Source organism: Hirundo rustica, chromosome 3, assembly GCF_015227805.2.
Source record: "Hirundo rustica isolate bHirRus1 chromosome 3, bHirRus1.pri.v3, whole genome shotgun sequence".
NCBI classification, from domain to species: Eukaryota; Metazoa; Chordata; class Aves; order Passeriformes; family Hirundinidae; genus Hirundo; species Hirundo rustica.
In genome coordinates, this window is record NC_053452.1 from 16,628,394 (window position 1) to 16,641,188 (window position 12,795).

General features: G+C 39.3%; 1 protein-coding gene across 1 annotated transcript in view; it reads right to left on the reverse strand.

Annotated features, from left to right (window-relative positions):
* Positions 1 to 12,795, reverse strand: part of ALK (ALK receptor tyrosine kinase) — a 312,811-nt gene that overhangs the window by 129,691 nt on the left and 170,325 nt on the right.

Here is a 12,795-nt window from a genome sequence, read left to right on the forward strand (position 1 = left end):
AACTGGAAATAAAAACAATTACAGATAGCTCTAATTCAGCATTCTGCTTTTCGAGTGACTGTGAACATCAATCAGTGCTCTTACTGAGGAGGGGGAAGTTGAAAACTGTTTTATCCATATCCCTTTCAACACAGATCTGAAATTATGCTAATTTTTTTGGTCCAAAAGGAGTCTATTCTATACAACTACACCCAGGCCGCTTGAGATCCCAAAGGTGCTGGCAGTAAAGGTGTTTCAAAAATCTGTCTTGCCCACAACTCTGCTGGTGAATGCCAAGAGCAGTCTGGCTAAATAGATGTGCACTTGAGATGAAACCTTTTTTTTTCTGTTTAGAAGGTCAAATCAAAATCCCACCTAAACCATCAATCACTCCAAAATGCACTTGTCTGTGGTACACGCTTCTATATAACATAAAATATGTGCAAGGACAAAGTAAGCAAGAGGGTGGGACAGACCCTGTTGATTGGGAAATTCACTTGGAATTCCCCAGTCCCTGGGGAATACTCGGCCAGCATTCAGTATCAGATACTCAGAGCTGATTCTGAGACACACACAGCATTGGCTGCAAGAGCTCTAAAATGCAAGCTGAGTTTTGCCCCATCAAACCACACAGATTGTAACTCATAAAAATGCTGCTGATTGTCAGAAGCAGTTCTCTTTTATTTCTGTCCCTCTCCTCTTCAGCATTTTCCTGCTCTTCTCTTTCCCCAGTGCTGATGGTGTGATGAAGAAGAGAAGTGGATCAACACTTTGGTACAATCAGACAATAAAATCCTCTTCCAACTTTGTTACTTTTTATTAAAATATAATTATTACTTTGTCTTTGTCATGCTCTTCATCCAATAGCCAAAAGGTTGAAAGCAAAAGTTTGGTCACTGACTCCTCTCTCTGTGAGGAACAGAGAAAATACAGGAGGTTTTTATTCAATGATTTTGTTTTGTTTCTTTCTTCTCTCATGCCTGTCTTTCATTACAAGAAGATCAGGCCCTCCTTGTGCTGGACGACACATCAGATGGTAGGTTACCACTTCACAAAAGCCATAACCTTTCTGTACAAGCAGCCCTGAGGGAGCATTAAGTCAGCAAGACACAACACTTGTTTTCAATTCCTGAGAAACAAGGTTTAAAAAAGAATCACATTGCAAAAATGGTCTTGCCATTTATCTGGAAGCTGAAGAAGCTGCAGCTGTGGGAACTATGATAAGGCGACTCCTCCAGACAAAAAGATAAAGAAAAATCTGGTTTTATGAGAGATACAGACCTATCCCTTCCTTTATAAAGTATCAGGAAGGAAAGATGGGCAAATTAAATTCCCCTTTAAAATAGTGAATATAGGCAACACATTTTCTGCACTCCTCACCTTTGAAAAGCTGAGCTAGTTTTATGCCTATCATGATCCCTGGGTGCTGCTGAGGCGATGCAATGAAGACAGAGAAGCTCCAAGAGACCAGGTGGGAGTTGCTGTCAACATGGCATGGCAAAAAGCCTGATGCCAAACTGGTTATTGGAAGGGAGACTCCAGCAGCAACATGAGGTGTAGGAAAGCACAGGGGAGCCCTGGGAAGGAAGAGCAGCTCTCTGGAGAGCTTCAGATTCTCTTCACACCACTTGTCCCTGTAGCATCTCAAATTTGTGTGGGACAGAGATGATACCCAATGCTTGCTCTCCTTGCTTTTTGGATCCAATTCAGGTTCTGTAGCTCTGTAGAGGACCAGCCTAAGAGTACACCCCACATATTTCATCAGAGTTATTTATTCTCTGCTCATGCCCTTTCCTCAAGTTCCACGGATCACTGTGCAGATGCAGGTGAAATGAGGAGACATTAAGGACGGGGGCTGTGAAACAGAGAGTGATGATTTCAATCTCCTTTTGAGCTTTTACAACACAGAGAAACACTCATTATTTCAGCATTTGCTCAAGTTTGTATTACTTTCTTGCTGTTCTTGCCATTCTCTCCTGAAAATTGTGCTGGACAATTTCAAGCATATGTTCTTCTGGAGCTCACACAATGTGCCTTGAGCATTTCTGCAATGAAAGCCCTAACATTTCTCTACATGTAATGATGCGAGAGCAAGGAGGTCTAGCCTACTTTGTAGGATTTTGTAAAGTACAGAGGAAAAATGATCTTATTCATTCTCCTGAACTTTTCAACTCCTGAGAAAATGATTCTGCATCCATCCTAAACAGAAGTGAAATGTTTCAGCTGCTTTGATTACAGCACCATGTTGTCTGGGAAACACAGGCTTAGAGAAGGTATAGATCAGTCCCTCTTAGGATATCATTAAACTCCTTTTGCATGACAAACTTAAGTACCAGGAAAGAATAGTTTCCACAGACAGCACAGGGAAATTCAGTAACTGATCTGAAGACAAAGAAAGCCCAGAGGCTGTCAAAACCAGTGCAATTTATACCACCACTTGACCTTCTCTCTTGAACATGTTAGCAAAATCTGAATTGCTGGATTCTCCCACATGAAGTGTTCTACTTTAACACCCTCGAATTCTTTGGTATCATCATGACGTTGCCAATGAAGCAAAAACTACCAACTGATAACGGAAGTTAAGACAAAATGAATAAAAGGAATATAGGACATGGAATTGTGATATTTATACATCAGAATAATTGTCCTCTGCCACGGATGACACCTTCATCAATTCCTCTTTGCACACACAGACAACAAATTCTTCCTCAGTTATATATATTGAAGGACTCCACTGAGGTGGACTGCACCATCTCCGATACCAGCCTTTTCCTGCTGTTAGAAGTCATTTGATCTTGCTCAGAGCACCAGAATTCTGGGAAGGTGCTGAGAGTTGTTTCACCACGCCAAGAGTTCTGGAAGGATCAGGCCACAGGATAAGATTTGGATCAGCATTTGGGTGGTCAGAATTATCACTTTTTTCTGAAAATCAAAGCAGAATTTGTTAATGCTGATCTATTTCAAACTTTTCAAAACTCTTTTTTTTTTTTTTTTTTTTTTGTTTGTTTGTTTCTAGAAGAACTCTAGATGAGAGAATATAAATAAGGCAGAACTTCCAACAGTACAAATTAGCTTATAGTAATATTGCATCAGCATGCATACATCTGGGATAAAAAATGTTGTGCAAATTTCCTCAGCAGCCTTAGACAAAACAGGGTTTGGAATTTTAGTGCCAAAATCCTGCTTTGGAAATGTACAAGTGAATAGTAGCAGCACAGAATTTAAACCTTGAGAAAAATTACAGACAGCTCCAAAATGAGTCAATTTTGCAGTCCTAAATGTATAGAAAGAGACTTAATCTAATCTCAACTCTAAACTAATCTAATCTAACTCTATCTAACATGTCTTCTGTTTCTATTGTCGAAATCTTAAACATTGAATAAAGGCTTCCAGTTTGGCTTTACCATGCACTAAACATAACAGATTCTGCTTTCAATCATGCTAACATTAAAAAAACAGCTAACAACCATAACTACTTCAGTCTGGGTTTAGAGCTGTTAAACAACTTACAGAGCAATGACAGAACAGCTGTACTTAAAAATATAGCACTCCCAAACGGAAAAATCACACTATGGAAATGGAATAAAAAATCATTAACATGATTTGTTCTCCCTGTCATTTAAAGAGACTTTTTTTTCCACATTTAAGAAAGCTAAGGTAAGAACTTAGAAATAAAAACTGCTTTATGCCAAGTAGTTTAGGCGGGTGTTTTGCCTATGCAGAAGCTGTAGCATTTAGCATATAAACAGAAACTCCTTCCACACAGCTCTAGGAAAATCAGGAATCACTTCAGAGAAAAATCTCATGTAGTTCTGAATATCTTGTCTTTCAATATATTTAATGACTTTCCTCTCCTTCAAGATACTTAAAGACTTTCACGCTTATATTTAAAGCAGAATGATCATAATCAGGCCAGTGCATTTTTTCATAAGGACAAAGAATTAACTACTCACCATACCAGCAGTCAATTTCATGTGAAAGAAAAGGTAAGTAACCAATTTCATGAAATCAACCCATGAGTTACAATGCCCAAATTAGAGTGGAACAGTTCACAGATGTGATCTCAATCAGTCAATTAAAAAAATAAAAGGAAAATGAAAGAGGCATAAGCGGTGCCCTTGATGCTTCCTCAAGTCCTGTCTACTGAAGTGCTGCTCAAATGAAGTCTACAATACAGCCAGTCAAGTTCTTCATAAGAAATAACTTATTTTCAAGAAATGCTGTTCTGTTTAAGCAAGAGTTTTTCCTACAAACATTATTGTTCAGGTGGAAGATTTAGATTCTAGCAGAATATGTTCTGAAGAAGAAAATCCCTTCCCCCCCCCCAAAAAAAACCCCCAAATAAAACAAAACAACAACAACAAAAACAAACAAAAACCCCTCAAAAAACAAACCAACAACACAGTAAAATGAAACTGTGGAATGACAGAGTCAGTGGGTAAGACATGGTATTTCTAGAATGCCTGTATTCACCAGAATCTATTAATAAAAATCTTACTACAACTATGAGTATAGATGCTACTTTCCAAAAAAATCCTAAATTTCAATATTTTGGAATTTTGAGGATAGATTCTCCTCCAGTCTCAGTTTTTTGCATGATAAGTAGTTGTCTCAGGCCAAGCGCACACTCAAAATATTCACAGGTTAATTCTTTTTTCATACAGCTATACCTCATACTCACCTACTTTTGCTAAAACAAGATTTTAAACACACTGCTTTCTGCTAGGTATGCTTTTAAAGTTTTCTCTCTAAATGCCTCTAAATTATTTGGCCTACAAGAAGAGGCCACAAATTTATAAAGATGCACTGTATTAGTCTAAACACAAACTACAGGTAGTCAAAAATGGTATCCAGGTTTTTTCCACAAATCTTTTCATTTTTCTGTCAAAATGCAGTATTTCACAAAACCTCAGAGCACCAAATTTTTTGAGCAGCTCTTATAAAAACTACAACTTTTAGCTCCAGAATGTTTGCACCTTCCTCTGGAAACAGTGCACTAAGATGAAACCTCCACAGTGATCCCCTTCGTTCAGCAGACAAAGTTTAAGAGGTTGTTATGTTCTTCTGATCATTCAGGTACTTAGTAGTATGAGGCAGAGGTTGCCTTCAGATCTTGTGAGCCAAAGCCTGTCTCCTGCAAAACAGAAGTGACCCAGCAGTAGGATCCGGCTTCCCCGTGGCACAACTCACAAAGGCAGGCCAGTCTCACATAGGGAGGCCCTTGAACCACTGGAAGACAATAGCTGTGCCCTCCTTTTCATGAGTGACAGCTGTGGGAAATGCTGCTGCAGGGGTCAGGGCAGCACCCTGCCTGGCAGAGCTGAGCCATGCATTGACTCCTGGCGCTGGACTAAGCTCCATCAGGTACACAGTCTTGCTTCCACCCTGGCAGACCTCTCCTCAGCTTCTTAAAGGCTGGGCACATTCACAAACCCTGCACATGGGCTATTTCTATGTGCACTGGGTACTCCCTATTGTTTTCTTTAGGAGTGGTCGAGCCACAAGTGACCAAACCTTCACTGGTGTGGCTGAGATTATGTCCATCCTTTGAGAAATTGAAGAAACAGCATTTGGTCCAAAGGCTGGGCATTGGCTACAGAATGCCCTCAATTCAGGAGAGCAATCAGATGCAATGACCTGCCCATGGAGTTCTCCGTAGAGGCCACGCTGGCCCCAAGAGCCTGAAACTGGCATACCAGAAGCTTTTGCATTCCTTCATAACAGGCTAAGAAGCACTCAAAAAAGAACTTGAGTTGCATCTGCAGTTAATTAAGAGAGAAACACAGAGAGGGGTAAATACCTGGTACAGATAGAGAATGAAATGCATAAGACATGCTTCAAATTAAATGTCACTGCTTAAATGAAATGAGAAACTGGAGATCTGCTTTTTGTCTGGCCTATTCTTTTGGTTGCATTCAAGGTTACCAGTTATCCATTTTCATTAGACCAGCAACATCACCAACTGCATTGAAGTTCTAATAATCATTGCATAAACCAAGAGAATTAATCTGAGATAGGCAGAACTTGTGGTCATCAATGCAAGCCCAGGGAGGCTTCGTTAATTGTATACATGATTTGTATATTTGTACCAGAGAACTTAGGAATGAAAGATGTTCATAGGCTTTTTTTTTTTTCTCCTTTGATATACTGCCTATAATTCTGAACATTTCACAGAAACAAAAAAAACCCCAAAAACAAAACCAAAAAACAACAAAAAAAATCACAATCACATCTTACTTTTACTTGTATGCATCAGGTTCTTCCTGATGCAAGAGAAAAGGTGATGAACTTTCCACACAAAATATAAAAACATCAGTGGTATAGTTAAAGAGCTCTGCTCAATTTTCCATAGTTGATGGTTAGTTGATTTAAGAGACAGTGAGCTGGAAAATTAATCTTTTTCAAATTTATAATATGAACATAAATAAGAGCAAGTACTTTACTAAGCTGTTCTACAGATTTAGAAATAATCATCAGTTTAGTATCAGGATTTTATAATCTATTTTATGCCAGGATAAGCACAAGTGGGTTTTGTTGATGTTTTGCTTTCCTCCAGCCAGGGGAAAAAAGACAGCTTTTTACATACCACAGCTGACTAGAATTCAAGCATCAAAGTTGAATTCCTGAGCATCTTCTCTATTAGCAAGAGTGAAGAGATGGAGGGGTGACCAAGCTCTCAGGTGGGACCTCTACAGGTTATTTGAACATTTGGTATGAATGCAAGTGACAAATCCTGAATAAAGAAACTCTTATTTCTAAGAACTTCTGCTACCTCTATTCCAAAGCATCACAAATAACTCCCTAATTCCTTCAACTAAGCTAATTCTATAGATGTGGAAAAGTAATAAAATAATAGCTTGTGCAAATGAAGAGAGAAGTAGCAAATCGCTTGATTAACCTCAATTCCTATTCTTTTTCCTTTTAAACAACATGCAGTGTCCAAAGCTATGCAAACTTCCAGCAGAAAGTCAAGACAGAACAGAAACTACCACTCCCCAGTGTAACCTGCTCCTTACTGATCATTTCCAAAGGATGGTCAGAGAGGAACTTGTGGTCAAACTGCACAACATTTTGAGAAAGTATCTTCGATAAAACAATTCACACAACTCAAAACTTGCTACAGTTTGGCTTGGTCTCCAAACATTTCCCATAACAGTAGCTTAAAATACATCACAGCTTCAAGGTTTAAAGCAAAGAACTGAAAAGTGTGTAAATGTGTGTAAAGTATTTCTGCCTTTAAAATGGAGATGAAAATTTCTGGAGAAACTCTTCCAAATCCTGGCTCAGAGCACTTCAATTCCTGGTCACAGAAACACCAAAGTGAAACTTTACTTTCTCTAAAAAGAGGTCAGCTACAAACCCTGAATTTCTGTATAATTTGAGTTTGCACTCAAGTTTCTTACATCTGACCCGACCCTGTCTGGCCCCCTTCAGCCACGGCAGGTCACAGTTACAATTAATGTACCACGAGGTACATTACCAGACATGAATACTGCCCGAATAGAAGTAATAGTGTAAGTTACTGATCATCTCACATGATCAGATGGGCAAGAACAAATCCAGTCCTAGTGGGGCTCAGGGGCATAAAGGACCCCTGGACAGACAGGATTTCAAAACTTCAATCTGACGGTGACAGCAGCAGCCCCTGTACAGCTCCGCTTCCCAAAGCACTGGGGAACCACATCTTCAGAAATCTCTCCCTCTGCTTCTTCCCTCTTCCTTAATTAAATTGCAAAGAGTAAGTAAGAAATACAGCACACGGAACATTTTGATGTCCCTCAATGAATCTATTGGTCGTTTTAAGGCAGTACAAGATATTTTAAATCAAGGTCTTTGCTCCGGGCTCTGCACAATCTTCAGTCAATATGGCTTTATAGGTCACTTTACACAAGGACAAAGCCCAGAAATACACAGCAGGATTCCAACTTTAAACCAGATTCAGATTATTTGTCTAAAAAAAGAGATGTTTCAACAGTACAAATAACAAACATTGTGCCTGGATTTGGCAGTTAAATTAAAAAAAAGTAAGCCTAAAATTTGCTCTGAGGTATATGAAGAAACTCAGACCCTTTTCCTGAAAAAACTCAAGATGTTTGATTATTAAAGGCTGGTGGAGAAAAAAATTCAATTGATTTTAAAGGGCAGTTTTAACTCTAAACTAAGCAATGGTTGCTGTTAGACAGTTTCACGTGTTCCACACTTTGTGTAGTACTAATTCAAGGAAAAAAAAATCTAACAAACAAGAGGTGGGCTAGCTTGGGATAAAATATTCCATTTGTGGGGAGAGCTAGATAAGTGTTATTTTTGTGAGAATATTATGCATCTGCATAAGGTAGTGAAATGATGATGCTGAATTTTGGTCAACTTTACTGGGTGCAGAGGGTATGTAATACCCAGCAGAACAACCCTCAGTTTATATCACTTATAATTCCAGTTAACAATAAATTAGGCTTGACCAAAACCATAATAAAGCAATTTCCTATAAATGAGATTTTAAAATGTTTACTCTGTAATCTCCAAGGAGCCACTAAAAATCACTGCTGTTGCAGGCCCTGCTAAAACCTGTCCAGTTCAGTAAACCATATTATTCTGTGTATGGGGGAGAACTACACCACTCTGGAAAGTAATTTTTGCCTTGGGGATAATTAATGCATATTGTACCTTAAAGTTACAGCACCAGGACGCTTCGGGTATACTGAGCTACTTTAATTAGTAAGGCATTTTACATATTTCTTAGCCCCAGTTTGCTGTCTTAAACCACGCTGGTGAAAAATGTCAGGATGGCTAAACTCCTATTTTTCACTTTGCTAAGGCACTATCTATAAACATTACATGAATCAGGCCACTGGAGCCAGAACTTCTCGCTACAGACTGGGGAGTAGTTTCTACTTAGACTTCTCTTCAAAGCAAGCCCTCTAATCCTTGTGTTTCAGATAGGATTTTGCTACACACGAAATACTCAGTCACTGCATGCCAGGGACATGCTAGCAATAGGACAGGAGAAAAAAAATTAGCCTTTTGTTCTGATTAAGCTCCCTCTCAACAGGCGACCATGTGAAACTATCATGACTACATGACCCAACAATTTGGACTGGATGGATCTTTTAGAAATCTGTATGTTTTCTGCATTGTTAGTGGAATATAGTAATATTAAACGAAACTGGAAGGTAAAGACCATCTGGGGTATGCATACAAAAAATGGAATATGAAAGCATGTGAAATCAGCTCTTCTTCCCTCACAGGTGAGCACAGACCATAGCAGTTCATAGCCCTCCCCTCCAAGCTGGGTACTCTGTTCACATTAACATGACTTGATTCACATCACCTCCCCTTCATCCTCCTTTTACAGAAAATATCTATTTAAAAAACAGAATCAAAGTCTACTTTTGGAATGCTTATCAGAGAAGCCACTTGGGACTCCTGACCATAAGCAAGCAGTGCAAAGAAGCTGTTGAAATGACATTTTAAATTAGGTACCCCATTTGGACCTTATGTCCTGGGATGTATACAAAATATTACCTATAAAGGTAGCAGAATTCAGTGCAGGTAAGGATAGGCATGTCCATCAGAGGCCAGGGAAGCAGCCCCAGGCTCACAGGGCATGGTTAAAGTAGGAAAGTAGGACAGAGAAATGATATGCTGTCCATTCCACTGCTAAGCTGACCATAAGTATGTTGAGACCCATTTTGAGACCACAATGGCTAAGCACCCCAGAAAGCTGTGCTCATTCCTCCTCTGCCCTACTGTTGTACATTCCTTTGTACACAAAGATAGCTGCTCTGAATTAAATACAGCCCGTGAATTTTAGGAAGGCTGAAAAGAATGATAGATTGCAATTTATATGCTGCACGATACCTTCAGTTTAATTGGACATGTGTACTTGATGTTTCTTTCAAATCAGCTCTAAGTGTAGATGGATTCAAATGGCCGGCCATCTGATCAGAATGCAAATTAAAACACAATCAAAGAATGTGAGATGTTCACATTGATCGTGCAGATTTGACCTATTAAAGGGGAATTCAGAGCCACTCAACATCTTGATACTAGTATGTTCAAGTGGTTAGATCCAGATTTGAAACCTGATCACCAGCAATTTCTGAAGAAGAAAAATTGCTATTGAAGAAACAGCTAAGGAAAAAAACTTAGGTAAAGATAAGCAGAGACTTATGAAAGGAGAACCAGCTTAAAAAAATAATACAGTCCGTTCTGGTGTTGTCCAATTTAGGCATGTAGAGCCTTAGGAAATTGCCTCTGCTATTTGCACCTTGGTTTCTGGGTCTGTAGAAGGTGGCGAAGGTGGTTCTAAGCCTTATACTGTTGTGGTACCTAGACACAAACTTACCATTTCATGGATATTTGGAGGGATAGAAAGCCCATCACTTCCTGTTAGTTTTAAATCACACCCCGTTTGTGTTTATAACCAGAGTCAGCAGATTTTTAGATAGTTTGCTCAGGCATTACAGCCTGAACCAAGGCCTGCATTGTGAGACAGGAGATACTACACTAAATGAAAAAGCAAAGGTTTTGTTGACAGTGTAGCCTAATACCATATTTAAAGCCACTAAGCAAAGAATACTTTTAGAACAGAATGATGTATTTCACATATTATATTTAGTACCACCCCCTCCTTGATTGCAGACGTTTACATGGAATTTTCTTTCTCCTGGGAATTAGATGTTCAGTTACTTTTAAAGTTAAATTACATACAGGAAGTGTAAAACTCTGTACAGTTAGAAACTATAAGCAGTGCAAGTGCTGCAAAGTGCAGTGAATAAGAGAACAAGCCTGACTTTGCTTTCCTTTGCTGTTAATAGAAAACAAATTTAACTCAGTCATGATCAAATAATAAAGACATTTATCATGCCTTTGTTTAAAAAAAACCCCAACCAAACAAAAAACCCCAGAGCATCAAAAAAGGTTGTATCTCATTGAGAGGCTAATTGCTCTTCAACATTTTCTTGAACTTTGAACCACGTAAATGGACAGATAGCTTAGTAAAATAAGATGCAAGTTTTCCCTTAATTCTTAAGTCCTTACACAGCCCACAAAACACCTGTAAACCTCAGCCTAATCCCTGAAACATTTGAACTGGTGGTATTTCTGCTGCCACAGCACCTTCAAGAAACAAAACTGTATTAAGACACTACTCCTCCTCTCCGACTATCCCAGACTTCTGAGATCAAGATGGAGAAGGATCAGCCCTTTCATCGGGTTTATCTGCATGTACCTGCCTAATGCACTAGCACAGGAATGAAGCACGCTCTGTTAAAACACTGGGTCTCTGCAGCTGTGTCCATGTGTCGGCAGCAGCAGGGATGAAGAGCTGCGCTGTGGCAGTGACATGTGACACAGGGTGCGAGCACCGCGGTGTGTGCGCTCCAAGAGGAGCAGCCAGCCCGGCAGCGAGGGGCTGCCAACACCGCTTTGCTGGTCATTTAATGTGCTTGGTTTTCCAGCAGAAAAGCACCACCAACACACAGAGTGGTCACAGAGTACAAGTGGTTTCTGCTACTGTGCTTGATCCCATGATCCATTTCAGCCAGGCTCATCAGTACCCAAAACACAGCCCTTGGGCTATGAGCAAGACAGATGCTTGAATGTAGAAATGAGCAACTACTGAGTGACACTTTCTGTACACAGCTACTTACTAATAATTTAGAAAAGTGGATGTAATAGGTGTGTAGTCATCTACATCTCCAAAGCGCCTTGCCTCACCATGAATTCATTACAAGTCTTTCTTGTAATGTGTTTGAGGTCTTTCTCAATGTCAAATAACTAGTTATCTTTCAAAGTTTCTGGTCATCATTGCTTTTGGGGAAAAACATTTAAAAATGTGGGGTAAGGTTTTAAAAGCTTGAGGTAAATTAACAGAACTTGCCAATAGTATTAATTTAAAGCCAGATGCATGATTTATGAATATGAAGGACTGGAAATATGACTAACAAAACACCAAAATTATACGAAAGGTATGCTTTATAAAGCTCATAGTATACTTAAGTGTACCAGGTACACAAAATAAAGAATTTGAGCATATAATCATATACAAGAATCCAACCAAAGAGTTACTCTTCCATTAACAATTATAAATTAAGAGATATTTTAAGGCAATCTGATAATTAATCTCCAAAACAAGAAGGCATTAGTTACAAATGGGGTAATTCTTCCCATCCTTATTCCATATCTGCAAATCGAAATGTGCTAGTGAAGCATGTGAAAGACAATATACTTCTCGAAGAGCCAGTGTGAGAATTCACCTTGCCTTTCATTAATGTTCCAAACCTGATCACTTCTGTAATAACACCAGATAGAAAAACAAAAACTCTGCCACCGCCCTTTAAAAGATGTTGGCAGCAGAAGTCAGTGCAAAGGGCACTGATTTACAGCACCTCTAGTTAAAACATTTCACCAAGGCTCCCCAGGAAAAAGCATGACTAAATCAAGGCAGGCCCTCCCTGAGTCACAGCTGGTGACCAGTCCTGCCTGTGGGGACGAGGAGATCACTGATATTCTGGCATTTACCCAGCAGAGTTTGGTATATTCAACATTGCAACCTTTGACTTACTTTTGAAGGTAATTGATACTGGAGAATGCATTTTATCCTGTAAACACCTCCCTTCAGATGTTTGTTCAGTTGTTCAGGCAATTCTCCTCAAATATGCTTTTGTGATGGCAATCCACATGGTATGAATCTCAATTCAATTGCACACCATGGGATCATGCTGGATGAAGAATACCAGGATTCCAAAGAGCAGTAAGAGAAAAACACTTATCCCCAGCAGATCAAGCTGTTGAGGATTTGATAAAACACAGTGATTC